The sequence below is a fragment of the Lissotriton helveticus genome, chromosome 12 (genome assembly GCF_964261635.1).
Source record: "Lissotriton helveticus chromosome 12, aLisHel1.1, whole genome shotgun sequence".
In the NCBI taxonomy this organism is placed as follows: domain Eukaryota; kingdom Metazoa; phylum Chordata; class Amphibia; order Caudata; family Salamandridae; genus Lissotriton; species Lissotriton helveticus.
The window spans coordinates 517,821,640-517,847,863 of record NC_136073.1 but is presented as its reverse complement, the minus strand read 5'-3'; positions in this window follow the sequence as shown (position 1 = coordinate 517,847,863).

Here is a 26,224-nt window from a genome sequence, read left to right as displayed (position 1 = left end):
GGGGCAAGCTATCCCATTGTTGCACATGCTACAGGGACAGCTAAAGGAGAGGTCTGCAATATACGCATATGTGGAGGAAAAAAAAGAAGCATACAAGTTGGTGGAGAGCTTAATACTTCGCTTATCTGAAAATATAAGGGTGCATCATTCAACCATTACATTTGTGCCACAATTCTTGATCCACGGTACACACCATTACTGGATTCCGGGATGCTGCCAACTACAAAACTTGGATAGCTGTGCAAGCCAGCCAGCTAGAAGAAGAAAAGCTGTGAATTAGAGGCCCGCTCCTCCAGGGCACAACAAGTACTGCAGAGCAGCCTTCAAGTTCAACTTCAGAGCCCAAGTGCAGTGCTGTTGGCTCATAGCAGCCAAAACCACCAACAACACCAAGAACAACATCAACAACAACAAGAACAGGAGCATCAGCCCTAAAATCGGCAAAGGAATGGTTTGTACTGGCAGGGCTTAGGTCCAGTGCGGAGGAAAAGGCAATATTGCTGTATTGGTATGGGAAAAGGCGCCAATCACCAGTGCTCAGCAGGCTGGCGATAAACTATTTGGCTTGCCCCGCAGCAAGTGTCTCTGCTGAGTGTGTTTTCTGTGCCACTGGTGCCTTTCTGACAGTGAGAGGGACCCGTCTCTTGCCCCAAATCGTGAAGAGGTTAACCATGATCAAAATAAATCAGCACTTCATACCACCGGATTACACCATACCTGAAGTACCACAGCAGGAAGATGATGATGGTGAGTGACTCAGGTCATGGAAGTAGTGTGTAGGGCAACTTACTTCTGGGTGAACCACCAGAATTTGAGGACGAGCTCTACTTCCCTGACAACTAGGGTTTTGAGTTACTTTCTTTCTTTCTTTGACCAACCAAAAATATGATACAGCTAAGGAACAATATTTACTTTATTATTTGTGTGTGTCACTGTCTTTATGGTTCACAGATCCATCACCACCATCTTACAGTTTTATTGACGGATTAGAGTTGCAACTCTGTGCAGTCAGTGAAGAAGTAAATCCACTCCTGACTCGCTCCAAAGCCATTTCCCTCAAGCCAGACATTTAATGGAGAATACAAATGTGTGCCTGCTGCCAACCCTGGGCCCTGACTATCTATCGATCTATCCTTTCCCAGCCTTGAAGGACTGCCCCAGAAGAACAGGCTAATGGTGGCATGCCATGCACGCTGAGTGAATATTGTTTGTTGTGATGTCTACTATTCTACACACAAAAAAGTGATTCAAGTCAATCTTTCCCTTTGTTCAACAACATTTTTTACTACTACAGGCCGATCCATTGCATTTGGAGCCAGGACGAGTCAGGACTCACTCTGGACACTGTTGGGATGGAGTTGGACAGGAGGATCAGAGATGATTGATGGAATAAGTTTTCAAATTCACTGAAACCGACCGATTTGGATGATGATGACTTTGAAGTGGCATAGAGGTAAACAACAACACCAGACCTACATGTATGTGTAGTGGTGGTGGGTGGCAAATTGTGGTGTGATTAACAGCAGTGCCTTAATTGTTTACTTTTTTTGAAAAATGCTATGTTGCTGTGTGTGTGTGTGCTCAGTTCTATCTGGCTCAAATTCAAAGCTAAATGGAGGTTGGGATGGGTGGCTGTTGTGGTAGGTAGCTGCCGGAAACAGACATGATTTAGCCACGCTGCCTCTGAAAGTTTTCTTGTTGCACTCCTTATGTAGTTTAACTTTTTTCCTTGATTTATCAATATTCTTTTTGTTTTCCATCTACAGGCCCTTTACCCTGCACCATACTGGAAAAACAACTCACACTTACTTTACCAAACCACATTCACCAGGCACCCGAGATTGATGGATGGACAGTCCAAGAGGAATGCGGAGATGCAACTTCCAATTTATGCAGTATCATTTTTTTTTCCTTCAATCATTGCGACTGTGTGTGTTGTTTACGTTTGATTATTTGACTACTACAGATATTTAATTGTGATTGCTATCTTTCAAAGCCTGATACAATAGAACATAGTGTATGTAACTTGAGTTTCTCTGGGGGCAGAGCAGACAGACAATTGCATAATTAATATACAGCCCTGTACTAGTCTAGTACCACTCATCATCATTCATGCATTTCCTTTTCCTCCCAATTCAGGGATATGATGGCTGGCTGCCAAGATGAATATGGTGTCCATGTGTAGTGTTTGTTTTTGTCAAACCTTTTTCTCAAATCCCTTTCCCATCCATTAATTGAACCCCTAACCCTCTTACCCCAGGCTGTGCGATTTACTGAGGTGTGACTAAATTAAATGTACACCATTACTTGATCACACACTTGCAGGGGTGGATATGGTGAAAGCAACACTAACTCAAGGCAAGGCGGGGATCTTCTTCTGCTCTTAGTATATAGCCCACACTGGCAATATATATGTATATCTAAGATTGCCCACCCATGCACACTATTCGATATTCACATTTTTCCCAGAGGAACATACTCCATCATAATTAATTGCCAGCATCATAGTCCTTCCACCATTAAAGGTTAAGCTTATCCATATCGTAGCTCGAGTCGACTTCAGTTTGTAACTTGTTCTAGGCTAGGCCACCATTCTGTTTTATTTTACTTTAGCATTGCTTATCATGGATTCTCATTTGGCAGTCTTCTTCTTGTGTACTGTATTTCTACTAGTCGTTATTGTGTCTCTCTCAGGTGACTGTCTTATTTATTTTTTTTTGCAACTACTACTATCTACTTCTGCCACCATCATTGCACCATGGGAAACCAAACCATCACCATGCATGCCACCACTTCCCCTAATCATCAGTCACAGGTAAGAGTAGAAGTGTGGGGGATGCAATGAATCTATATACTATGGAAATTAATTAATTCACACACTCGCACCCCTTCAGAGTCCATAGGGGTTATAGTTGCAGGCTGCATAGCCTAGGAAGAAAGAGTAGTAGGACAAGTGAGGGTACCGTATCTATCTTTCGGTGAGTTACACTATATCAGCAGATTTCAAAAACTGGCAGTGAAATTATCACAACGCCTGACTCCCCCCCTCCCGAACCCCAACCAATGTCCAACGAGAGTCCAAAATCCAAATGTCCGCAAGTAAAACACCGATCCAATTTCCCAACTCCCACATCCAACCCTCTCCCCAACAGGTCCCACTCTCACCCACCCAAAAAAAAGATTTAAAAAGGGTCAAAAGACTGAGAGGCCTAGAGGGCAGCTAGGTGTCAGATCTTTCTCTCTAGGCTGTCAAAACTCTCCTCAATACGGCATTCCAGGCACGCCATCCTAAGGAGCATGCAGTGGTGAAATGTTTTAATGGTTACAGCCAAGGGGGTAGCAGCAGGAGATGAACAGTGGCGGCGGGCAGCTGTCGTCAACCATACCGTTCTGATTGACCGTGTCGAGGAGATGGGCATTTGTTCAAAAGCCAAAGAGCTTCTGGCATCATTCCTGTCCAATAGAACACAGGCAGTAACATTGGGCGCATTTCAATCCCCTCAGCTCGCCCTCCCATGTGGCGTCCCGCAAGGCTCATCCCTAAGTCCGACACTCTTTAACATCTATGTGTCGGACTTAGCAAGGGTGATTAAGAACCACCGGATGAGCCTTACCTCCTACGCCGACGACACCCAATTGGTGATCGCTATTAAGAACAACGGGGAGGAGGTTGCCACCAGATTCCAAGAAGGCATGCTTGCCATCAAGGAATGGATGTCGGAAAACTGCCTGCGCCTCAACTCGGAGAAAACCGAGGTAGTGATCTTTGGAAATTTATCACCACAGTGGTCCACTCTTTGGTGGCCGACACCCCTCGGAGCCCCTCCAGAACCAGTAAAAAAGGTCAGGAACTTAGGCATCATATTTGACGACAATCTTAATTTTTCCAACCATGCCAACCAGGTTGCGTCGTCTGCTTTCTACAAGCTTAAGATAATTAAAAAAATCCTGCCCTATCTCCCGGAGAGTGCTAAGAAAACAGTGGTGAGCTCCTTAGTACTCTCTTCACTCGACTACTGTAACGGACTGTTTGTAAACGCCCAGGCAAGGGTGGTGGCCAAACTCCAGCTTATACAAAATGCGGCCGCAAGGCTACTAGCTGGCATTCCTAAGTTTCAGTCCACCAGGCACGCGATTAGAAATCTCCACTGGCTAATAGTGAGAAATCGCATCAGATTCAAGACCCTGTGTCTCACCTACAAAGCTCTCAAGGGTCTTGGACCAGCCTTTCTCAAACGAAAACTTCAATATTACTCACCAAAAAGATCCTTACGCTCCGAACATAGCCACCTACTGGTAGTGCCACGCACCAGGACGGTGACATGGGGCGACAGAAGCTTTACTAATGCCGCAGCCAAAATCTGGAACACGCTCCCAAAGGAAATAAAACTGGCACCATCGTTATTTCAGTTTAGAAAACTGGTAAAAACTTGGTTATTCGATCAATAATCCGCTCAGAAACGATACGTTTGAAGAAAGATACCACCTTATTCTGGGATTTTCAGCAAAATTATAGCGCCAAGACACCCACGGGTATACGCCGCGCTTTATACATTTTTAAAATAAATAAATAAATAAAAATAAATAAGTACCACTGGAGTCACCTCTGGGGCCTAGCTGGGGCCCAGGGCATTGGAGGCTGCAGCTGCTGCCGCCTCCTCTCGGACCAGCAGCCAATGATTCTCATTCCTTATGGCCTCCAACTTCCTTTACCAGGTCCTGGCTGCTCTTTCCCACCTGTCAGATTGTGGATTGGCAGGAGTAGCTAAATCAAGAAAGAAAAAAGACAAATTGTAACCATCACTCTTAGCACGACAGTAACACATAAAATTATATAGTGGCTCAGTAGCACTAGCAGTACGTACCATAACATTTGTGGTATCCACCTCGATTACTCGGTCCCTAAGATTTTGATGAGAATAGAGTTTCAGGCATTATGCATTAAAGTATGGATATGGAGTAGACAAGTATTTCTTTTTCTTTTTTTTCTTTATTCGGTTATTACAGCCATCAAAGTTCACATCCGACAAAAATTGCATCATTGAAAATATTAAATACATAGTATATACATAAAGATACTGTGTAATATTCCATAGCCCCCTGGAGGCTTGTAACTGTGAAGCGGACAATAATAGAAACAAGATGATGCTGTATGGGCCTTCCTGCAGCACTGCTGTTAGATTATTAGGATCAAATCACAAAACATAAGTCTATAAAAATATAAGGTACATTATAACACAATGGTGGACTACAAAGATAACATGCAAAAATAAAAAAACATGTACATGCATGATGCTTAGTTACAGCCCTCATTGAAGGTCATACCAAGGAATAAAGTGACCAGTGCTTCAAAATCAGTGCAGCTAGGGGTATCAGCGATAACACTCGCTAAACAATAGGTCACAACCCCATTGATGGATTCACTTCAAGGTCTAAATTGGTCTGTGCTTCAATACAGTAAAAACAGGAACAACAATAAATGTGTGTAGATAATATACAACAGGGGCACCTTAATGTCTTTCGATTATGAGCTAGTTGCGCATGAACAACATGGTTTTTCATAGTTAGGGTAAAAAAAAGAGAGGACTATGGATTGTTTACACATCACTTTTTAAAATTGTTCTTCGTTTGTGCCAGACTGCCTCTAAAAATTTGCTTACAGCTCAAACGATTATAAAAGATGTGTCAGTTTAAAAAAATCTAAGAGCTACTTGATAGCGAGAGACCCCCACTTCACGACAAATGGGAATGATCCACTTGCGGCGAGAAATAGAATACTCTGGGCATAAAAAGAGTAGATTTGATTCATTCTCTTCACCCTGGTTGCACATAGGACCAACCATGGTTACATGTTCTGTACTCCATTTGTGGGTGAATGATTTTAAATGGAGTGTCCCCAAGCGAAATCGGAAAAGCAGGCTCTGAGGAAAAGAGGAGGATATAAAATCTAAATATTCCTCAAAAATAGGTAGGAATTTGTGATCAAGAAACTTATGGGTCAGGGAACTCACAAGACTTCTGTTTGTAAGTTCTTCATTGATGTATGCCCAATAGGTAGCTTTCAATACATTGTTTTCCATTAAATTTAATTTAGCTGGGTCAGCCCAAGATCTAAGAAGTCCTAGCTACCCCATCCATGTGATCACATGTTTAATCCAAGGAAGCAATCTAGCACCTGGTAACTTGGGAATTTCATCAAGTGAATCCCTATAATCAACAAGCTCTGGAACACTCCATAGACAGACCCAGTAGACATGTATATTTAGTACGCCACATCAGGTACTCTTTTCAACCTCAATTCAAGATACAACGGTATAAGGGGTGAACATGATGGGAGGAAGAGTAGTTTCCTAGCAAAGCTGTGTTGCACCAATTCCAGGGGCTGAACATCCACATAGCCCCATATTTCAGCCCCATAGAGAGAAGCCCTATTTGCCTTCCCTATATATCTCCAGGATGGCCGATACTGCATGTGACAACATTCTCTTTTGTCTGCTAATAATGGCATTAGACTTGTACTCGAGTATCAACCTGCTTTTGGTGATCTGATCCATCCACTTAAAACTTTCCATGAATCATACCATTGAGTAGTCAAAGTTATCTACCCTTTCAAGTGCCTCATTCTCTACCCGGATGGTTGTTTTTCCTTTCTTGATCCCTTTCCCCAATACCATGAATGGGGTCTTGTTAACATTTAGTTCAAAGCCCCTTGTCCTGCAAAAGTCTAAAAATGTGTTGACTAAAGTCTGCAGGCCCGTGGGTGACTTTGATATAAGGAGGGAGTCATCAGCAAATAATAGAATCGGCACCTTCAATTATTCAGAGTTGGGGAGTCATTTACACAGTTTTCTAAAACTTCAACCATATAGTTTAGATACAGGGAGAACAGCGTGGAAGCAAGAATGCAGCGCTGCCGAACTCCACATTTGATCGGGATAACGTTCCGTTGGTTCACCATGTGGGCCCCAACGGACCTGTGCAAAGTTTTTCACATGCAGTTTACTTAGAAGATATACAAGGTTACTGGGAACTCCTAAGTTGAGTAGTATTCAACTCAATGATACTTTTATTTGATTTCGTAAAACAAACCGTAAAAGATTGTAAAAACACGTTATACACAGTAATTAAAAGCAATGATTTGAAAGATGCAAAGAGGTAAAAAAAAAAACTGTTGTCATTACACAATCCCCGTTAACATTTAAAATAAGAAATGTTATGTTTATAATCAGTGCGGTATTAAAGTGCTGGGATATTTCGTTGAGAAACGATAAGAAATTAGTGCATGAAAAGGTGAGGGGCAGTCAGTCTGTCTTGTGAGGGCCACTCACATTGATTCTTGTGATTTATCTAGTTCTTTAGCTGCCATTTCCAAAAACGTAATAGCTTTGCAGGACCGTTGCACTGACAGGCCTCCCAGACTTTCTATGACAGCAGCTCTGCATGTCCTTAATTGTTTTTTCCCAAAAAACTCATGAAGGATGATTTTCTGGCTCTCTAAAAGCGAGGGGCAGATGCATAGGAGGTGAAGTAGTGTCTCATCTCCCTGTCCGCACAGTCTGCATTCTTTCGTCGGCCATGTGTGTTTCCATTTCGGGGTCAGATCCTTCGTGGGGAAATGCCCCAACCGTAGCATCGTCAGGTCATGCTTTTTGTGTTGTGAGAAGTGTTCTGACAAGTATTGTTGTGGTTTCAGCGTCTGATACGATTGAATCACTGCCCATGCACTTGTTATGTTGCAAATTCAGTTTTATCCATTAACAAAGACCTTTGTTTAGCTGCCGTGTTCGCCACTTTTTTTAACACGGAATAGGAGGTGATTGTATGGCAGGCCTCTTCAAGGTGTAGGTCTGCAAGTGATTCTTTTAGCATACTGACAATGGAATTATTTTGTCTCGCTTGCTGTTCAATTTCTGCCCAGCAAGAGTGGGTTAAGGTGTTTTCTTCTGCTTGCCTCATCCGCCAGTAATATTTGGCCACCACTCCTTGTCGGGCTGGTTTCTGGTTTTTGAGCCTGTATTCCAATCGAATCTGTGGCTGAGAGAGGTATTGTGGAATTGAAAATAGATTCTTAAAGAGACTCGACTGGGCTTGGTTTAAAGCGGCTGCATCTTTTGTATTCATCAATTCTGAGCCATACGAAATAGTTGGAATTCATTTTACTGCAATCACCTTTAACAGGTGACCCGTTGAGCAGCCTTTTAACTTCCTCTTCAGAATTTTAAAGGCGTAGTGGAGTTGTTTTGCCTTCATTTTTCCTTGGTTCAGCTGGTTGTTAAAGTTGAGGTTGTGTTCGAGTTGAAACCCAAGGTATTTGTATGAATTCACCTGGGATATTGGTTTGCCATCTAGATTCCAGATGAATTTACCTTTTGACCCTGTTTTCCGATGTTTGGAAAAACATAGCACCTTTGTTTTCTTGTGATTTATTGTTAATTGGGCTGTGATCATGAATGCTCCTAGTTGGGCCATTGATCACTGCAGGCCTATAGATGTTTGAGATAGGAGAACAATGTCGTCTGCATATTGAAGGCTAGTGATTGGCGTGTTACCCAATTTAGGGGGGTCGGTTTGAGTAATACTTACCTTAACTTTGCATGTAGAATGAGATCAAAAGCAGCTCTAAGATCTATGAAGGATACGTAGAGCTTTTCTTGTTTTAAAAGGATGGTTTTCCAATATAACAACGAAAATCTAAAAATGTGGTCAGTAGTGCTAACCTTTGCCCTAAAACCAGCTTGGTATGGTGACATTGTTTTATTGGCCTCCATCGAGTCAATCAATTTATTCAAAATATTTCGGCAAAAAAAAATCTAGGCATTGTCTATCAGGCTTATAGGCCTGTAGTTAGCTGGGTTGCTAGCATCTCACTTTTTAAATATAGATATAATCTCAGCCCCCCTCCTTAATTCAGGTACCTCTCCCCCTGCTGAGATGGCGTTTGCTAGCATGTTAAAATAAATTGACCAGATTTGAGGCTCAGTCTTATAGTGGTCTCCCGGGACTTTTTCCTGGCCTGGTGTCTTAGCCATTTTAAGTGAATGTATTGCACTAGCAGTTTCCTAGAGACTGAAGGAAACTGGGGTAGTAACCGCCTCTTAGGTTGCAAGATGTGGTTTAGAGGGGCTAGTCTTACTGATGACTCTGCCAGAATTGTTGTTCTTTTTTGAGGAGTAAGTAGCGGAAAAGGGTGCCAACCATTTTTCAGGAGAGATCTTGAAGTAGGGGGGCTTCACCGTTCCGGGTTTATTAGTCGCTTCTAGTTTCCAAAAGGTTCTACTATCCTTGGTTTTACTAGCAGCGAGCAAATCCTGCCAGTTGTTATCCTCCCAGTCTCGCTTGGCCTGTCTCAATTGAGCTTTATAAGTGCTTCTGGCCATACAAACTTTAAATCTTTCCCCCTCAATAATGACCAACATCAACAAGCTCTTGGCTAATTTACATGCTGAGTCAAACTATACATTTTACTTGGAGAGCATAGTGTTAGTGACAGTCACCTCTTTGTAAAATACCTTTTGCAGCTCACTAGACAGCTAGTTATGCACAGATAGGATAGGGATACTAGCTGCTTCTAACCCTTCATATTGTTCTAAGGAGGCAATACACTGCTTACATAGCTCTGAGTAAATGTTTTGGTTTGCCAGGACTTTGGGCCATTTAACAAAGTGAGGATTGTTGGTTAATAACTGGGGCAGGTACAACCGTCAGCAAAACGTTATTCCCTTGTTCCCGGGACTCACCAAGGAAAGTTATGTCGAGAGAATTGTGGTCGCTATCAGACCCCACATTAACTTCCATATCGGCCAACAATGTCCACAATCTCACGTCATTCAATACGTAGTCAATTATGCTGGTACATGTTCCCCTTTTAAATATTGGTGCTCTATTAGGATTGGAGATGGTACGACCATATAGAGGTCTAAGCACACTGCTAGTTATCATTGAGTCTATTTGCAAAGCACTAGAAGAGAGATTTTTCTTTGAAGGTACTGTCAGTGCAGGGATGCCCCAGTACTCATACTACTCTGCGGCAATCTCCTTTAACCCATTCCGTGCCTCCGTCGGCCGATGAGAGCACTCCCTCCCCGGTGCTGCACACAACAGTTGGCCGACCCAGCCCTGCCCACCCTTCAGAATGCCCATGTTAAAAAATTGAGGGGTTCAAAGGAGGTGTTGAAATCCCCCAACACTAATACTTTTGTATCAGAGTATAAAGTATCCAGTGTTGTATCTAGCACTGCTGTAATAGGGGATTTATCATTAAATTTTACAGTTCTAATATACGTGTTAAATAAGGCCAAAGAAAGTCCAGAGGGTAAGGTAACTACGGTCCCCATTAAATCGGGACATTCAATTGCCAAGGGAGTTAGGGTGCTGAAACGGCCATTGTTACCCAAAGTTTCAAGCCCTCCACTTGCTCTACCATAGTGGTCAGCAGGTTTGGCTTCCACACTAAGGGAGGTAAACCCATCTATATAAGCTTTCCCTATAGCCCATGTTTCTTGGAACATGCACACATCTAATTTCAAAACATACATTAACCAATCAAGAGCACATATTTTTGCATTTATACCAGCTAGATTCCATAATAAAAGGTTTCAACTGGGTGGAAAAGACCACTGCCAACGGAGTTATATTTAAGCCCTGGGCAATCATTTGGACAGTGGGGTTCAACCGGGATTGTAATGTAATAGCAATCTTCCATATTGTGTGGTTGTTTGTTACATCCAGCCCCATCATACAGAATATCCCTGTTGTGACTATTGCTTTGAAAGGGTGCTGGACCACATGATGAAGTAGTGCTAGAAGTACTCGCAAAAGATACCTTCGCCCAGGATCCCTCCGATAAGCATGATAATTTCATTTTAAAGTGATGTGCAGGTACTATGACCCAGATGAGTGCAAGGATATGTGTGCAGGGAATTACATATTAAATCAAGTGCAGTCATGGGCTTTAAAGGGGCATGAAAAGACGTGGTAATGCCCTTGGTCACTGGAACAATCCACAAGCTGGACTGGCCCCTCATAGCAGTCACAAGGGGGGACAATTATTGTAGCCGTACCCCTGATTGTTTTCTCCCGGAGAGATGGCAGGTACTTATTTCAAAGTTCATAAGGTTTTCAGCCAAGAAGTTGGAACACAGGACAACATTGATATTGTCCAAAGGTGACATGGTAATTGAGCGCCTTTTTGCAAATATATTGTCAGATCTAATTATAGATAGACAGTTCCGCTCCAACCTTATCCAATAAATCACCTTCTTTATTAATGCATCAGTGTCCTGCACGGTACCTGTCTTCAATTTAGGGACCTGTGCTATATCGATGGGCCTGTGGGTTCTCTGGTGCTCGCTAGAATGTTGAGAGTAGTAGGTCGAGAAGTGGCTACATACAGATAGTGGAAAAGCTGGACCAGGGGAGACTGGATCATGCATGGGTCTTCTAGGAGGAAGCTTCATCTCTGCTAGTAGCTGGCCGTTCCGCAAATATTTTTTATTTTGCCAATTTTGGGGAGCAGTGTTAGGGATTGTCCTAGGAGCGAGCAATTCCCTGTACCAGGTCTGATCCAAGCTCATTGGATGAACGTTGTTGTGGGGGAAACTGGATTTGATGGTATCAGCAGTGGTATGTTTGAATATATCACCCAATGGATGGAGCTGGAGTCAGAGTATCATCACTGCCATTCCATTTACTGTAAGATTAAGATGTGAGGCCTTCATGTTGTTCATCTGACCATTGGTCCTGCATTTACAGCTACACGAAAGGCTCAGTTTAGGATCCAGTACAAGGGTAGTTAATGACCCCAGTTGAGTACAAAGGTCATTCATCTTAATAATCAACATTTCATTATTCACTACATCTGGGGAAGCACTTTGTGTTCTGAGCATTAGAGGGATAGTAGGGACTTCCTGTGGAAGGACAATAGGCAGAGGTGGTTGTAAATGAAGTTCAATGGTTTGTATAGGGTCACATTTATTGCGGCATGGGATGTTTGGAATCACAGTAATAGTGGGGTCAAGGGAGAACAGGGTCTTAGTGGATGGGTCTGCAGTGTTAATAGTATTGGACCTACAAAGAACAGATTCATGAGCATTCATGTGAGACTGGCTTCAAGAGCTGTTTTTGCATGGCAGAATAATATCCTCAGTTAAGATACGTGCTCCAACAGTAGACAATGCTTTAAACATGTCAGGAATTTTTGGCAATTTAAACTTCCCCCTGGTTTTATTTTTAGTAAGCAGCAGCTCTATTTTTAGGGTGTCAATGTCGGCTAGTGTAGTAGATTCAAGTGTTATAGCCTTTGGTCTAGTCGACCCTGGTAATTTCTGCTTTTTAGCAAGGAGGCCATGGTTCACACTGTCCCCCGCCTTAGATCTGTCCATATGTGTCTTTAGCAACAAGAGTTAACATGAGTCTAAAGGACTAAATGTACACTTACAGGAGACGTCTTAAGGTGGCTTCCACAGTAGCTCACTGATAAAACAGAGGGGGCCAGTCCAGCCTCATCTGGGCGATGATGGGCGAAGACAGGCCTGCTCTTGCACGAGCAGCAAGGCCTTATCTTAGAGGCATTGAAAGTTAAGCAGTTGTGACCACATACAGTAACCCAGTGACAACACTACAAATGGACATCACACCAGTTTTATATCAAAAATAAGTAGACTTTATATAGAGTTACCACAAGACCATAAATGACAAAAATACACAATATGATTACTTTAAGATGGTAGATTTAAGCTTAGTTCAGTTCAGTTTCTAGATGAGACACTCTGTGTCAATGTACCTTAGGTTGCGTTGAGCTACCACGATAAGCAAGGTTGCAGCGATGGGAAATGTGGCCAAGTTCAGATACAAAGAAATAAAGATGAAGATCTTCCAGATGCGGCACGCATCTCGGGAATGCGAGAAGTTCTCGGTTCGATGCGTGGACTGCAGCTTCGACACCCTGACGATGCGACGGCAGCAGCTCCAGCGGCGACACTCTTCTCCCACAATGCGTGAAGCTTCCGCTCGCTGCGACAACTACAGCGGCGACATCCAAGATGCGACGGCAGCAGCTCCAACGGCGGCGCGCTTCTCGGGGGTGCGGGGTGCTCTTGGTCGATGCGGTGCAGTGCAACGGGTCCAGCAGCAAAGACCTCCTTCGGAGTTGCGACAGCAGGCACAGCGAAGGCGACACGCTCCGACCTCGTTGCTAGATTCTTCTCCTGATGCGATGCAGTGCGACAACTACAGCAGCAACACCCTCTTTCGGAGTTGAGACGGCAGCAGCAGCGACGGCGACACGCTTCCTCTTCGTTGCGGCATACTTCTCTCCGATGCGGTGCAGTGCGACAGTTCAAGCAGCGACAACCTCCTTCGGAGTTGCGACGGCAGGCACAGCGACTGCGACATCCTTCTTCTCGTTGAGTCGCGCTTCCATCTCCTTGGAACACGCAGTTCCTCAGAAGGCCCAAAACAGCAGCAGGTGCTTCCACAAGAACTCTGGGGAGCTGGGGGTGAAGTCTGTTGTCCCTGATACTTCAGCAGAAGGCAAGCTCTTTTCCAAGCCCTTGCAGATCCTTCATAAGTACACAAAGTTCCTTTCTCCTTCCTTTGGCAGTAAGGCAACCACTGCAGGCCAATCCCCCAAGCAGCACTTCAGCTTGGGAATAGTCTCTCCTCAGTTTCTTCAGGTTCCACTCCTCAGTAAAGGTTTCTTCTTGTAGTCCAAAAGTGATCTAATTTCATGGGATCGTCCCAATATTTGTACCCCAAAATCTTTTGTTCTCTGAGGGGAGAGGGGCCTTTGCCCAGTCCAAACCAGTTCTGAAGCACGTTGTTTACCAGACTTCTCCTTTCCTTTCACAGTGCAGGGCAGGAACATCAGATGCCCCACAGGAGGTGGAGCCAGCATTGTAGAACGCAAGTACGGTCCTGGAGCACATTGTTTACAGGACTCCTTCTCTTCTTTCAGTGTGCAGGGCAGAGACATCAGCCGCTCCCCAGGGGGTGGAGCCAGCATTGTGGAGGCAGGCACAGCCGTATTCAAGGTTCAGGTGCAACTCCTCCCTCCCATCTAGATGCAGATCTCTCTATTCACCACTGGGTGACTCAGCCTGTCTCTTGGAATTCCCCAGCCCTGTCACTCACAAAACCAGACAAAGGAATACGCAACCTAGCAGAGGCAGGTTTGAATGGTTAGACAAGCAAATACCTACTTTCTAAAAGTGGTATTTGCAAACACAGAATATTAAAACCAACTTCACTAAAAGATGTATTTCATTATCAGGCATACTAAACTTGAATTTCTACCATGTTCTCTGAGACAGTTGGGATTATAAAATGTAATAATTCTAACAGCCCATACTGGCCTATGGAGAACAGGTAGCCTTGTAATAGTGAAAAACAAAAATGGTTGTAATTCACCATTAGGACATGCCACACACACCAGGGCTTGTCCTAACTTATACTTACAATGCACCCTGCCCTTGGGCCTACCATAGGGGTGACTGATATGAAGAAAAGGGAAGGTTTAGGGACTGGCAAGTGGGTGCACCTGCCCAGTCAGCATGACAGTACCAGACTGCACGCAGGCTCTGCAGTGGCATACCTTAGACACATTTTACAAGGCTGCTTCTGTGGGTGGCACAACCATTGCTGCAGGCCCACCAGAAACGTTTGCATTTATACGCCCTGGGCACACTCAGTGCACTAGACTAGGGTCTGACAAGTAAACCAAATAGCCAAACATTGAACCACTGATTAATACATCAATTTACAATAGGGAGCACTTGTACTGCGGCACTGGATAGCAGTGGCACAGTGCCCAAAGCATATAACACCAGCAAAAATACATGAGGCAACAGCCAAAATGGAAGGGAGACCCACGCCAATGATGCCATGTCTAACACAATACACCAAATTGGTTGCTTGTTGCTACTCTTAGTCACTATATGAACTACAAAAAAAGTTTCTATTAAGTGACAGTAGGCGGGCTGATAAATTATTACTAATACTGCTAGGTAAGTAAGTAGCTAACTGACTACTACTATCTTAATGACAGGACAAAGGAGAGGAGTCTCTCTAGTCTGCATTACCTAACTTAAGTTCTTATATAATCTGCCCAAGTGAGCGCAGCATTGCAAACAAAAGTACAATCAGGTAGCACTGAGCATGAGCATCTGTCTAGAATAACGATCATGTGACATAATATAGGATTTTTAAAAGTAACTTACCTGCATGTGAGCAGCAGCAATCTTGCTATTTGGTAAAAAAATAATATTCAAAATATAACATAGATAAAACACACAATAATAATTATAAATAGCTACTCACCACGCCCGTGACTCAACACCTAGCAGGTCCAGCACTTCCTGCTCTCGGTCCAGGATATCGGACCACTGGTGCGTCAGTTGGTTATGTTTGCTTGCGGTACCCCAGAGCAGCGTTACACTGCCTGGTGCACCCTTGCCCACCCTTGGTGACACTCCTGGATCGTGGACCCAGACCCAGAGCCTGCCTCCAGCAGTCAGGGTGGAGCGGAGGTGGCGCTGCACAAAAAAACAAGCGCTGCCACCTTCACCTCCAAAAACAAAGGCCATGGCTGCACCCCTGCCAGGCGCCACCTTACGCAAGGAAGGCAGCTCTTTTTTTGCGCAGGTCACACTCTCTGCTATGATGCTGGGGGACGTGGAGGCAAAAAAGGGAATGTAGAAAGTAAAAAATGAAGGGCGAAGATGATGAAAGGAAGTAAAAAAATTAGAAAGCAAGTAATATAGAAACACAGTACAAAACACACTAAAACACACAAAAAGTAGATACCAACACAATATCTACACTTAAGAAGACACAGGGAAAGATAATAAATAAAACAGATCAGAAAGAAGGATTAAAAAGATTAAGGCAGGATTTAGAAATAGGCCCTAGCACCATAACAGAGAGAAGAAATCAAGATGGCCACACCCATGCGTAAGCGCATGGTGCAGCTTGTGCAATATTTTCCCTGGAACACGGAATCTGCATTGCCGTATGGCAGAAACATCACACGAAAGGATGGAACAGACAACTCCTCCTGCCACAGGGAAACATCCTTCCCAACACAACTTTTACCACGCAGTGCCTTTACGATGCAACTTTTACAACGCAAACCAATACAACGCATTGCGCTGGGGGGCGCTCTAGGATAGGGAATAGATTTAATTTACTATTCAACACCTTCCCTACTATCCACGGGGACTGGAGTTGGAATAGTAAATTAAACTATTCACTATCCAGCGCCCCAAAGCACTATGCGTTGTAAAGGTATTCGTTGTAAATACCGCGTTGTAAAGACATGCGTGGTAAAAGCATGCGTTGTAATGTCATACATCCGCCATAGAGCTATGTGTAGCACACCAGGGTTTTTTACTGCTTCGCGGATTTTCATGTAGCGCTGCTTCACGAACTCCGGTCAGGCTTAGTCCAGAGTCTGGCCGGTCCATGACCTCCCTGAAACGCTCCCGATTCCAACTCAGATGCTTTGCTGAAAATAAATGTTGTATACACCACAGCGGGTCTAATATATCTAACTGCAGATACTGCATGTTGCAAGTTGTAAGGTACCAGAGTACTGCTGTGAGACTGTTCACAGTATTTTCTGAAATATAAAAGTGTCAATAAACTCTAAAGCTTTCCTCATAAAAGTGGCAGTGCAGTACTACTGCCACTTTTCTGAGGAAAGATTTAGTGTTTATTGACACTTTTACATTTCAGAAAATATTGTGAGCCCACAGTACCCATTACCACAAAGAATAAAGGTTTACAAAAATAGTCTTGTTTCAAAGTTGGTAAACCCGGTTTCCTCTGGACCTGTTCTTGGTTTGTAGAATGATGAGATTGTCTTGTGTGTTTGTTTCCACAGGCCCCCACTGATGTGCCTCAGAGTGCCTCTCTTTGTATTGAGAAACAATGCAAATGTTTTTTCCACACTTAATTTCCACTTAACTTTGGTGGTGTAAATGGGGCAGACTGGGTGTGATCATTTACAAGTTATAAGCCTAAACATATTGTAGGAAAGTGGTTTTCCTTTGTAGTAACCCCCCCATGTTGTGCCAGATTTCTAATGCACTTTGACTGAGTGTGCCCTGGGTCTCTGCCACCTATGTTCCCAGGGCCTGTACCGTTGTTTCCACAATTGGCACAACTCTGGCCTACCTATAAGTCCCTTGTAAGGGGTACGTGTAGTACCAAGGGCATGGTAGGCAGGGAAAGGTATCTGAGGGCTGCAGCATGTATTATGCCACCCTCAGGGACTTCTCACCACAGACATGCACCACTGCCATTGCAGCCTGTGTGTTGTAGTGCAGCTAAAAGTGAAGAGTCAACATGGTGCCATGTCTGCCCAGCACTGTATGAGTCCTAGGCAAGTCACCCATAAGGCAGGGTGCCACATGCCTCATGTGAGGACCTATCTGCATGAGCAGACTGGTCCCTATAATATCTAAGGCCATTCTTAGATATGATAAATGCCCAGTAAAGCCAGTCTGAATACATGGTCTGGAAACTGGTCATTATGAATTTCCTTGCACCATGATGGCTTCACTGAATCCTAGGATGTTTGGTACCCAACATCTTGGCAAAATAAACCTGCACTGATTCCAGTGTCAGATTTATTATTCCCTGCACTCAAAGGTCCCCAAGGGGACCCCTGAACCAAACCAACCACTAGTTGGTTTCTGACTGGTGAACACCAGCCTGCCTCCACGAGAAACGTTTCTGGAATCAGGATTGTGAGCCTTTGCTCCCTAGGCTCATAAACAAAGCATTTCTTGGGTTGAGGCGCTCACACCTCCCCCAGTTCAGGAAGAGTAATCTGTAGCAATCGAGCATCAAAGGTCTTGCCAACTTTGCATTTTGTGACCCCCAGCCTCTCTGGCTATCAGGAGGAGGCCCCCTTCTTGTCTCAGGACAGACCAGACCAGAAGGTGTGCCCACCTCTACCAACCCCATCCCTCAGGTGGGGGAGGTGAGGTGAAGCCAACCCTTCAGTGCCCACCATCTTGCGGATGGCAGGCACCCTCCATTTAGGGTTAGGCATGGTGTCCACTCCCCTCTCCTCCTCGTGGGGTGAATCCCCTAAGGGTGTTGTCACCCTAAGGTCAGTAGTCCATTGGCTACTGACCAAGAGACCCCTCAAATACCACCTAAATACAGTATTTAGGAGCAGCCCTGAACCCAGACTAGAGATTCAACTCAACAAGCAGAAGAAACACCGAAGAGCCTTGCTGCAAAGAAGAGGACAAGGATATATGCTCTTGCCCCAGCCCTACCAGTCTGTCTCCTGCTTCGGAACCGCTTTAAGCAGAAACCGGGGAGTCCTGCAGCCAACAGCCTCCAAAAATCCCTGGGACCTGCCCTGCCTTTCAGAAAGACTCTAATGTCCCATGACACCCGAACTGTTCAACAATAACCCAAGCCAGGACTCCAGATCCTGCTGTAACTGGGAGTCCTCACCACTCTGCACCCGCCATCTACGGCCCGAGTCTGAGTGGCCTATCACCCCAGCAAGTTCCCCCAGTGAGCCTGACTTGGGTTCCAGCATTGGATGACCTCCTCCAACCTTCTCCTTGATGCCTGCAGCCTCATCCCTAAGGGTCCCCAACCATGACGGGAACCGGTGAGAAGAACCCCACATGAAAAGACACCCCTTCACCCGCTGCCACTGAGTTGTGAGGTGCCTGACTGATGGTGTCCTGGTGTCCAGATATTTTCCAACTTCCTCCTCCAGTCGTTGGTTCCCTTCTTCCAGTCTTCTGGCTCCAGCCTGCAGTCTTTTTCCTCGAGCGGCAAACTCCATAGGAACACATTTGGCTCTTGACACCGCCTAAGCACTCTGCACCCGGCTGCCCCTGCGCCACTGATGGTGTGGGTCTGGTGCTGCCCTGTGACCCCCTTTTCCCTCATCTTAACCCCGGGAGCTTGAATCCAAAGACTCTGTGGCCAGTCCCTGAACAGCTCCAAACTGAGGTGCCCCCCCCCACGTCCACTGACTAACATGGGCACCCTGCACTCTGCACCTGGCCACACTAGTGCCGCAGGTGGTGCACCTCGAGTGCTGAACTGAACCTTGGGAAACCTTGGTTCTACCCCCCAAAACTCAGTCACCAAAATCGTTTACTTACCTGTATTCTTAACACTGCTTTTTCCTCCATGGGATTGCATGGTGGGTTTTTCTAAAAAATTGTTGTGTTGATCCTGTCTTGTACTGCAACAAAGTAACTAAGGGACATATTATCAAGAACGGCGGTAAATTTATCGCCAGATCAGCAGCAGAAAGATGCCGCTAAAACAGCGCTAATGGGCTTGATATTATGCCCTGGAGACTTCCAATAGAAGCCAATGTTCACACCAGAAAATGGACTTTAATTGGAATTCTCAAGGTCATATTATCAAGCCCATTATCGCCGTTTTAGCGGCAGTTGCCTGCTTTGATCCCACACTATGGTGGCCTAATTCTTCAACCCCTCTGCCTAACACAGTTGAGGTAGTAAAAATCCTTGACGTAAAATTCGACTCCTCCTTATTTTTCTGCCCACAAGCTTTTGCAGTGGCAGGAATGTGCTTTAACTTCATAAAATCACTGAAAACATTATTTGATTATCTTCTACTTTTGGCAAGAAAGACAGTAGTTTTGCATTAATTACGTCCAGATTGGACTACTGCAATAGTCTATATGTAGGTACCACCAAACAAACAGTTCAGGAGCTGCAGGTAATACAACGTGCACCTGCTAGGCTGGTGCTAGGCTGGTGCTGAAATTGTCATGAAATTGTCACGTCTCTCTCAGCCTCAGCAAGCTCTCAAAACCCTCCATTGGCGTGTCGTTCCCTTTGCTGCAAAAAAAAGAGATCTGCCGTAACTGGGATCTCGCATGACGGAGGTGACTGGGGATTGTGGTTATAATCGTATCTTTTACGGACTCGATATTAGAGCAGTTTATCGGATTGTCGACAGTGCCCTTTTTCACACTAAAGCAGATTGAACATAGTGGAAAATTTTGAAAATATATGGCAGCGTGTCATTCCCAAAGGGGAATGATAAGCTGTTTGACTTTGCTGCAAAAAAAGAGATCTGCCGTAACTGGGATCTCGCATGACGGAGGTGACTGGGGATTGCGGTTATAATCGTATCTTTTACTGACTCGATATTAGAGCAGTTTATCGGATTGCCGACAGCGCCCTTTTTTACACTAAAGCAGATTGAACATAGTGGAAAATTTTGAAAACATATGGTACTTTGGACCACGGATTGATGCGAGGCTCCACAGGGTCACATGCGCAGAATTCTTATAGCCAGCCTGTAGTGCATGATTAATATCATCTCAGAAGAGCCAAGAAATTCTATGACTCTCTGGAAAATAAGGCCTCCGTGTGGTGAAACAGAAGTCCACAATTGGAAGAGAACATGACCATATCACATCACTAAGGAAGTGTTTTTCACAACTCGAGCACTGAATTATTATCAGATTGAATTTAACTTTTAACACTGAGAACGGAATAAGGAGAGACAATAAAGAGTTTTGTCTTGAAAAAGGTGGTGCACAATGAGCAGCACACCGAAACACGTTGACGCTACTGTTATTATCAAATCCGAGGAACTAGTGTGATGTCATTCGATAATACTAGCCTGACGTGGTTTTCAAGATTCTAACAGATTAATTACATATGATGATTTTGAAATGAATCACCTGATTTTGTCTCTTTCTTGTAAATAATTTTAACCTTTTAGGATTGTTTTGTGAAATTATTTTTTTATTATTGTGTTTTTAATAACTTTTATTGATTAAGTAATAAATTTGAATATTGTGTTGTCAATTTTGGAGTCACATTTGCAATGGGTTTGTATGTGTAAATTGGGGAGACCCTTTACTTTGGCACAAGTGTGGCTGTAGTATTGTATGAGTTTGAATGACTATTTGTGATAACAAGTCCAAAGGAAAATCACTTCCCACTGAGAAAGTACCTTGGATGGAGCAAAAAAGTGATGCTGAGGGCTAGATGCATTTATCTGATACACACAGTTGGGTCACTCCATTGTCGTCGGGTTTTGCTGAGGTAAAGGCAAAGCTTCGTCATTAAGCTGTGCAGAACATCATTGCTAGACCGGGCAAGCTGAAGAACCACTGTCATTGAACAACCCTGCGTCGATGGGCGATGTGGTGGTCCATATCGGAGCAAAGGTGATGATGAGTCGGGTTTGTAAAAAAACTGCTCCAGAACCAATTTCTGAGGCCCAGATCTCAGAGAGGGCTTCTCAGGCAATGGGTATGACTCACAGATGACAGAGTACAGTAGCACCAGCAGGATTACAGGAAGTTTTTATTTCCCTTAGACTTCAGAAAACAGGGGGCAAGCCAGCAAGCACTTGAAGATCAAGAGCCAAACTCTCCTTCAGCAGAGTCAGGGGGCAGCAGGCAGCAGGGGAATAAGCAGAAAAGCAGTCCTTCCAGAAAAGCAGTCCAGTTGAATCCTTTTAGTAGCCATTCAGTTGTTCTGCCAATTGTTTAGTTTAAGATCCAGAAATGTCTGATTTAGGGGGTTCAGAGATCCAGTACTTATACCCAAAAGTGCCTTTGATGTAAGGGGACAAGGACATTTCAACCCAGTTCTATCTGCCAGACTATCTGTGGGTTGGTACATCAGTGCTTTGTGTGTAGACAGGACACTACCTATTGAAGAGAAAGTGTCAGTCCTTCCCATTCCCACCTTCTCAGGGAGACACATTAGAATGCAAATGAGTGCAGATTAAGGCTCAGAATTTAGAGGTGCCTCACCTTCCTGTGTTTGTGGCTGCCTGAAGTGAATGCACAAAATGTAGCTGTCAACAACCCCAGGCGTGTATTGGATAGAGGCTGTGGGCACATAAAGCAGTAAGTGCCAAGAAATGCCCACTTTTTAAAAGTGGCATTTCTAAAACAGTGATGATAAGTCAAACTTCAACAGGAAAGAAGATATCTCATTTCTCTACCAAAGATAGGAAACATGAAAAAGCTACTCATCTCAGATCGGGAATTACAGCTTAAAAGTGTATTAAGGAATTCCCAATGCTGGCCTATGAGAGGGGTGGGCATCACACTACTGACAAACAAAATAGGCTGTGTGTCACCACCAGGACATGCAAAACATAAAAATACATGTCCTACCTTTTAGTTACGTGGTACCCTGCCCTTAGAGTTACTTAGGCCCTAACTTAGGTGTGACACATATGTAACAAAAGGAGAGTTGGAGGCCTGGCAAGTAGTTTTAAATGGCAAGTCAAAGTGGCAGTAAACTGCATACACAGGCACTGCTGTGGCAACCCTGAGACAGATTTGAAAGGTTACTTCTGTGGGTGGAAAAATCAGTGCTGCTGCCCACTAGTAGGATTTAAAATACAAGCATTGGGTGTATGGTTCACCACTTTACATGGGACTTACCCGTACAACAAATATGCAAATCAGATACATACCAAGGTCATCATGTTTTAGGGGAGAATCACATGCACTTTAGCACTAGTTAGCAGTGGTAAAGTTCTCTAAGTCCTAATGCCACCAAAAAGAATGTACAAAAATGGGAAGCAAACTGTCTGAGGAAAGACCACTCAAATTATGACAGGCCTAAAACTGGTCAAAGAGATGACAGTAACAAACCAACATTTTGCTTGTTCCTATGTACTAGTGAAAAATAAAATAGCGAGATGGCGTCCATGTTGGTGTTGCTGGTTCAGACTTCTGTTCAGGGATTCAGCCTACAATTTTGTTTTTCAAAAACAAACACCTACAGTGGGGTTTTGTTGCTGGCCCAGAGGTGCAGGAAGTGTTCCCACTGTCCGTGCTTGTTTTTCTTGTACTGGTCCATTATGCCTCACATGGTGGTCACAGAGAAAATGTGCATTGTGAGAAAATTAGCTACATTTCTAAAACCTTTATTTTATTGAAATCTTGTTGCAATTATAAGCATTTGTGACAATGCATAAGATTTAAGGTTATTTTGTAATATACATTTAACTTCTTTAAATTTAGGCATTACCAAATGACGATATTCGACTGGGGAGCATTATATTCTGATTTTAGTTATGTCATGATTGGCGATGATATTATACAACTATGTTTGTTTATCTTCCAGCCCACTATGAATTCTCAGATGCGTGTTACTAGCAATATTTATATTGCCGGCCTAATGCTGATATTTTATTTTGCATGATTGATTTTAAAGCTCATGCAAGTATACTTATTAATTAATACATTTATATATATTCTATCCATGTACATGTCATGTATATTCGATGTGGAAAAATGGGAGGACGGGGTATAAGGTTTTAAGAGAGGGTCATAAGCGCAGCATCTACAACACTACACTTGTCCTTGTAGTTCATCCTCGAATTTTGATTCCATACCTAGATTTTTCTAAGTTCAGGCCCAGCTTGGCAGTTGATAATATTTGAACCCGGAAAAACTATAGTTTGTGCTATGCCATAAGGAGTCCCATGATACCAGAGCAACTTGCTCAACAAGTTGGCCCCACTTTACCAGTCCTGCAGCTAGTAATGGGGTCACCAGGCTATCATTCAGACACAGTGGAGTACCTGGGGAACTCCAAATTGGGGATCTACTGCTATAGTATGGGATTCCCGGAGTTCTCTTTATTTGGATCCATACTTTGCATGCAGGGATAAACATTTTAAATTTTATATTTTTGAAAAATATAGGATGGCCAAATTTAATAGGAAATATTTACCTTCCTCGGATACCTTTTTGGTTAATGCCCTTAAACGCATCAGCATAACCTGGAAGTCCATCAATAGTCGTCTTGCGTATAACAAATCCCAATAATAAAGCTGAAAATCTGGGAGTGCTATTCCACCATCCACCTTTTTTCCCGAAGTTTTTTCCATGCAATTCTTATGCTCTTGCTCTTACAAATAAAGCTGCTCATATAAATCTTGGGATGGAATCAAAAATTGAGGATGAACTACAAAACAACCAGCCATATAGAAGAGAAGTTTCTATGTGGTACTGGGCTCTGATAGAGGGGGAGGATGGACCTCTGACTTTGCCGGAGGAGATTTGGAAGCTGGACATGCCGGATTGCGACATCTTACACTTATAGCAAGTATCCATATCTACACAGAAGACAGAAGAAGCTCTCAAAGATCGGTGGTAGTAAGAAGAGATGCTGTCCGAAGTGTACATTGGAGAATGTGGATGACATACACCTCTTCTGGCATGTACAGCTATTCAGCCCTTCTGGCAAGAAGTGGGTGATATATTGAACACAATTTTGGGGCTCAATATGGAGGTAGGCACACCCCTAATTAATTTTGGGGTATTGACTGGGGAAGAGGCTCTTTTGGGGAAGACCAAATCCCACCTAGTTTTTATACTAATAGCTATTGCACTAAGAGAAATTTGTATAAAATGGGTTTTCGAGTTCCCACCTACCTGCGAAAGATGGAAAAGCTCTGCTAGACACATTGCCAGACATGACTGTCAATCTGGGGCAGCAAAAAAAGAAAGAATGTGGGCTCCATTTTTTAACTGCTATGTAGAAGAAGCTGTAGAACTGTCTGACTCATCATAAAGTCCAAGGATAAAGGCAAAATTCAACAGTTTAACAAGGATAGTGTCAGTAACCATTCAAAAACTGTCCTTGATTACTAGTTGAAGAAGGCTGATCAACGGAGTATAAGATCATGCGGCTATGAGGCGCCCAGGTACCAGATTTCTCCAGATTGCGACTTCTGCCTTTGTCACTTATGAGGACTAAAAAGTTTTGTTTTTTTAAAACACAACACTTGCCCTGGAATATGAATGTCTTTCATTGATGTCTGTTGTTGTCTTTTTTAAATAATTTCCTTAAGAAGTTGGCCATTTAGTTATTTGGGTTAGCAACCTCTGTATTTGTTACTCCCTATTATTTTTACTCTCCTAACCTCTGCCAATTTCGCAATCTCTATCCAGCATGTGTGGCGCTTGCTCGCTTTCCTAGGCCATCACCAATAGTTTATTGCTTAATTGAAATGTGAGGTTTGCAAACTTACAGGCCATTTTACATTTGTAATTTCCTTTTCATTAGACCTACTATAAAATATCTAATGTTCCAATCTAATTTCATTTCAGTTATCTCATCTGTTTAAATCAGAACTGTCTTTCAGTATTCATGCAAAATGAGTCACAACCAAAACATATGCATGAGGTCAGCTCCCTTCTTCTGACATCTCAGGCGTATGCTTGAAACTGCTCGGACAACCATATGTACTCTGCTTGGTTTCAAGTAAGGGTGATGCAAAATATGGTGTTGTAAATGTTAAATCTACAATTTTTTTGGGAAACCAACCTGACATATTCCTAAATTACTCATCAGCCTTTGTCTGACGGTTCTTCCCCTGCATCCTCCATCTACATTGTGATTGGTTAGAACCCAGGCTCCTTTGGCTACTCAAAATACTGCAATGCTGCGTTGTGATTGGTCTGCACACTGTGGTTTGGGGCTCAGCCAGGTACTGGGGGCCTGGACATGTTCTCAATGCAGGCTGCAATGCAGCCTGCATGGACAACTTGCAAAGTGTGCCAGACTATTTTGGGTTACCTGAGAGGGCTGGCCAAGCAGTCATTGCGCACTTAGGAGTGTGCCACCACTCCTTCGAAGTTATGCTGCTTTTGGCTCCATGACCAGGCCAAATGAAAGAAGAGTGTGGTCCAGCCTATCTCATGCCTCTGGCTATCAGTCTCTTGTCAGGGATCATTCACCCCTCTTAAAGCAGGCCCCAGTCCAGTTGCACAATAATTTAATCAACCTGAGTATACCCCTCCCAACTCCTTCCTCTTGCGGGACAAGGAAGAGGTCCTCCTAATCCAAAGTGTCAATTGCCATCTCCATGTCAATTGAGACCTCCACTGGTCGTCGGCCCCAACATTGATGGGCACACTCTGTGAACATGCAAGACAAACAATGTGCATGAAAAGAACAAATCTCATCGCCTGTGCCTTCTTTTAAATCCCTGGCATCTGCAAACCATTTTAAAATGGGTTAGATGTAAAACTTCAATCAAATTCCACAAAACAAAATGTACTGTGTTTTCAGAGGGAAAGATAAACATGCAAATGGACCATGAGTTTGTAGAATTTATGAGCAGTAAGTAATAAGATTTATGCAAATGCACCATTCTAAAGTATTTTTTCATGTGATTTTGTTCGCTTGTTTTTTTGTTTTTGTTTCACACTGAATAA